The following is a 4,826-nucleotide window of genomic DNA, read 5'->3' as shown; positions in this document are numbered from 1 at the left end:
CCAGAAAACAGTTTCTTGTAGCCATTCACTGACTCTGGTTACTCTTACTACTCATTCTTCTGTAATGCTTCCTGAGCACTGGGAAGAAGGTAGTGTAATACAGACATCCCTTATAGAGTTAAATATTCTATCATTAGTTTTTCATGTTTGACTAGTTTTGGATCTTGGAGTTAATTGCAATCTACTGCAGAAAATACTGCCCTTGATGAGATTTGAGAAATGTACTAATCTGAGTATAATGAGAAGTCATGAGGAGCCAGTTTAATACTATGTCCCATTAGCAGAATAATAGTAGCATGTTCTCCCCCAGGGCATTGTGTAGCAACATGTTCTTGGTCCCAATAGCTGAGCTAGGTATGGGTTCCAAATTGTGGCGTAAACTGTAAGCCCAATTAGAAAGTGGTGTTTTATTCCCATGAACTTTATGCACAATTACCCTCGTGTGCCTACTTTGCCAGGCCAATTGTCACTGTAGATCACAGGGTTCACAACTAAGTAAGTAAATTTCTTCCCTTCAGTGACATACATAGCATCTTTCAGCCCTATAAACGCTACCCAGTAAGGATGAAGCTTCTAAATAAATACCAGCTTGATTTCTCCATGTTCTTTGACTCCAATTTGTGGTATACTCAGCAAGATGGCTTTACTATCAAGCTTTGGAGGGTAAACAAGAGAGATGGCAGTATTTGTAATATTTAGGGGTCCATTGGCCAACAGCTATGATTCCAGTAACGCATTCATAAATATAAGCACAGGAAGAACTTTCTGAATCAGGTCCCTAGCAGCACAGGCATTAAGACTAAAAACTGCCTAATGGTACCACATGAAACTAAAATACTTCACAGGGAAATACACCATCACTTCAGTAAAGGAGCCATCAGCAGAATGAGATATTTCTACAAGCTGCACATCTAACAGAATGTTAGAATCTAGAATAAAGAATTTTTAAAAAATTAAAAATTAAGAAAAACAACTCAATTCATAATCTTTTTAAAAATAAATTTGACGTTCTTAGCCATCAGGGAAATACAAATTAAAATTTTTTGAGATTTCATCATACCCCAATCAGAATGCCTAAGAAATAAAAAATAAAAAGACCAATGTTGGCATGAATATTGGGAAATAGAAACATTTATTGACTGTTGATAGGAGTATAAAATTTTACAGTCACTATGGAAATTAGTGTGGCAGTTCCTCTGACGGTATTTTTTAAGACATTTTGCATTTCACAAAATTTTCTATATAAATAATCATGTAATATATGGATATTTGCTTTAACTTTTATTTTATAAGTAGGATCCCACTGATATTTTGTTTCTGACCATATAGTACTGCCTCTAACTGTCACTATAATGTTAAGGAGAATTTTTATAGACTACCTTAATTTTACATTTTAAAAATAATATACACATTCTCAAAAGAATGTAGATTTGAATTCAGAATCAAGGTTTTCTTGTGAGAATTTTTGGAAAAACACTAATGTCCATCTGGGTTCGGCTTGTCTCAAATTTGGCATACTACTAAGCGGTAAATTTGAGTATCATAATTTCATGTTAGTGTGCCTGTTTTCAAAGAGTCAATTCTGTGTTTAGAAAAATGACTGTGTGATAGTATTATGAATTTCACTATATTATACATATATATATACTGTCTGTCTATCATTCATGTGTGTGTGTATGTGTGTGTGTGTGTGAGTGTGCATATCCATTCATCCATTTTATCATCTATTTTTCCAGTATGCAAAAATATGTCCTTTAAAGGAACCTGAAACTGGGAATGCAGAAACAACTCATCTATACTGCCTTAAATCTTAGTGTTCTGTGCTCACGCTCTGCTTTAATTTTTAACAAAGACATTATTAAATAAAGTCAAATAGTGAAGTAAAACAGGCAAAGACTGTAAAATTGATAGATTCTAGAAGCTAGTTTACCATTTTGTATGGTTTCTCACGATTCTAAGAATTTTGTTTTCTTGTAATAAATATGCGCTGTGACCACAAAAACTGTTTTTATTTAAAAACATGAACTCATAACAAAGTGTCAAGTGCATCAGAAAGATACCATGAAAGACAAACAATTTCACCCCCCAAAAAATCAGCATAAGATAATTAACAAAAGAGAATAGATTTCTAGGCTATTCATGAAAATAATAGCTAATACCAGAAATGTTTATCTGAAATTTAAAAGACAAAATATCAGATTCTTACCAGGATATAATAACAGAAAACTACAATATCAGGAAACTGACCATTAATCGATTTTCATTCCTACACTGATTCTTTATTAAGTGTTTTCAGTTCACATTTTCAAAATCATCCAAGCAGAATTAGCAATCACTATGTATGTATTTTGAATGGGGTTGATCACGACTTACACCACTTAAATGTATACATGAGTTCTTATAACACAACATGCTATGGATTGGTATTTATCCTTCTAAAACGGCAAGTGGGGCACAGAAATAAAGGCTTTCTATTTAATTATATAGCTATTCCTTGGATTTGTATTCAAGTAGACACACCACGTTTATTAGTCTTGATAACTGGCTTTGATCAAGAAAGCTACCAGGCAACGAAGAAGCACACTAGCATAGAGTTCTAGTTTTGCAAAATATTTAGAAATCTTACTGGTTTTTATTTCTGTCTTTATGTAATATGTTCCTTGGGCTTAAAAGTGCTATGTTTATTGTTCCGTTTCAAATGACATAAGTAGACAACAATGAAAACTTTTGATTTATTGTATACTGTTTGTGCCATTCTAGACTCCTAGCCCTTCTATTCAATGTGTATCGACATTGGTCCATACATGTAATGTTGCAATGTTAGGTAATTTTTAAAGTAGAAATATGATATGTGAAGAATTATGGGAAAGCAGGAAAAACTATAAATCTCTTTTGATTAAAAAAAAAGAGCAGGATATTATAGACAGGGCTGGTGAGATAGCTAATCATTACAAAGTCAATGGTAATTTTAATTCCTTTGAGCTCGGTGGCAGTCATCACTGTTAATGTTGGTTTTTGTCTCTCAAGTGTGATTTGACATCTTCTGCTGACTAAATAGCAAAAAGAGAAGAGGAGAATGACAAACATATGGGGAGAATGCATCCTAGACAGTTCCTGGAGTCTGATTAAATTGAGAAATCTACGTGGTAAAGACTCTGTCCCAAGCAAGTCACTGTTGGGAGGTGGTGAGACTAGTAGGGGCCCGTCAGTAATAGGGACACAGCTTTCAAAGGTGAAGTGGGAGCCTGCCCACTTCCTCATCCTTCATGCCGCTTCCTGACTGGGAAATGAGAAAATTTTTCTGTTGTGCTTTACTTATTGAAGTCTTCCAGCACCCAAGCCAATGACCAGAAGACAATGAGGCAGCCCAGGTCAGTCTGGAATCGCAGACTATCAATCAGAGTAAACTCGTATGTGTGTGTGTGTGTGTGTGTGTGTGTGTGTGTGTGTGTGTGTGTGTTCCAGAGGTCAATCATAGGTCTCATTTCTAAGCAGCCATCCAACACATTAAGCTAGACTGGTTAGCCAGAAAGTCCCAGGGATTTGCCTATTTCTGCCTTCCTGGTAATGAGACCATAAGTGTACACTACAATGCCCTGCTTTATACAAGAATACTATAGGTCAGTCTATAGTCCTCCTGCTTACACTTAAAAGACTTTAACAATCGAGGTTGTAAGTTAATCATCTCTAGATATTATTCCCACAGAGTGGCGAAATTCTGGTTGACATAGTTTTATGATATATATATATATTTTTTTTTCTGGTGAGGTTCCATTCGTCATAATTAAAACTCAGGGACAAACCAAGATCCAAGGGAAACTGAGATATAATTTGTATTTTAGCAAAAATAAATCTGTTAAAATTTACAGGAGAATTAATATTTTAAGAAAGTATTATCTTGTATCTCTATATTATTATCTATGTATGTATGTATGAATCTATCTATCTATCTATCACCTATCAATCTATAATCTGTCTATCTATCATATAGCATCTGTAGTGTGCTTGGAGTGAAAACCAGGTTCTACCAGGCTTAAAACCTCTGTCCAGTTACTGCTTTAATGATCACATTATCAGTTCTGTGTGTCCTGACAGAGGCTCCAAGTGGTTCTCTGTGCCACTCAGGCTTTCTGGCACCTCTTGTAATAATTTTGAACCCTATTGAATACCCGTTGAACCAGAATTTCTTAGGATCGGGCAAGCTAAATGGATGTTTGGTGAGCAAATGACACTCTTACTGTCCTCACTTGTAATGTGAGAAACTTCCAATTTCTGTGAAATTAGTATTTCATTTAATAAACCCAGTGTTCCCGCTGAGCTATACCAATCCTTTGATCAAGGAAGCAGCAGAAATAGAGGGAAAGATTCAAAATGATATTTAAGCAGGTAAAGAGAGAGGTTTGTTTTCTTCCTACTTCATGCTAGGATCCATACTAAGCCCTTCCATGCTCTCTGTGTTGCTTTGTAATTTTAAATTTTTTTCAAAAAGCAGAAAAATGTCTTTGGGTTTTATGTATATAAGTATATTTGATGTCTGAATTCGTATTTCCCATATATTGTTTCACATCCTAATTATTAAGCAAAATACATGAAATAGTTTAATGTTTATTTTCATAATAGGGTTAAGAATAGGTTTATTTAAGTTTACATTCTTATAATTGATAGTCTATCTTCTACTGAAGCAATGTGATTTTTCTTCTGTTTCTTATGTGTCCATGTCTCTTCTTTTTTTTTTTTACTCAAGACACATTCTGTTGAATGTGTGATTTTTTTTAAGAAAAATAATATGCATATGGTCTGAGGTTCAATAAAGTGGGGGCATCATG

The sequence above is a fragment of the Peromyscus leucopus genome, chromosome 11 (assembly GCF_004664715.2).
Source record: "Peromyscus leucopus breed LL Stock chromosome 11, UCI_PerLeu_2.1, whole genome shotgun sequence".
NCBI lineage: Eukaryota > Metazoa > Chordata > Mammalia > Rodentia > Cricetidae > Peromyscus > Peromyscus leucopus.
The sequence above is the reverse complement of the archived record's forward strand: the minus strand, read 5'-3'. Positions refer to the sequence as shown.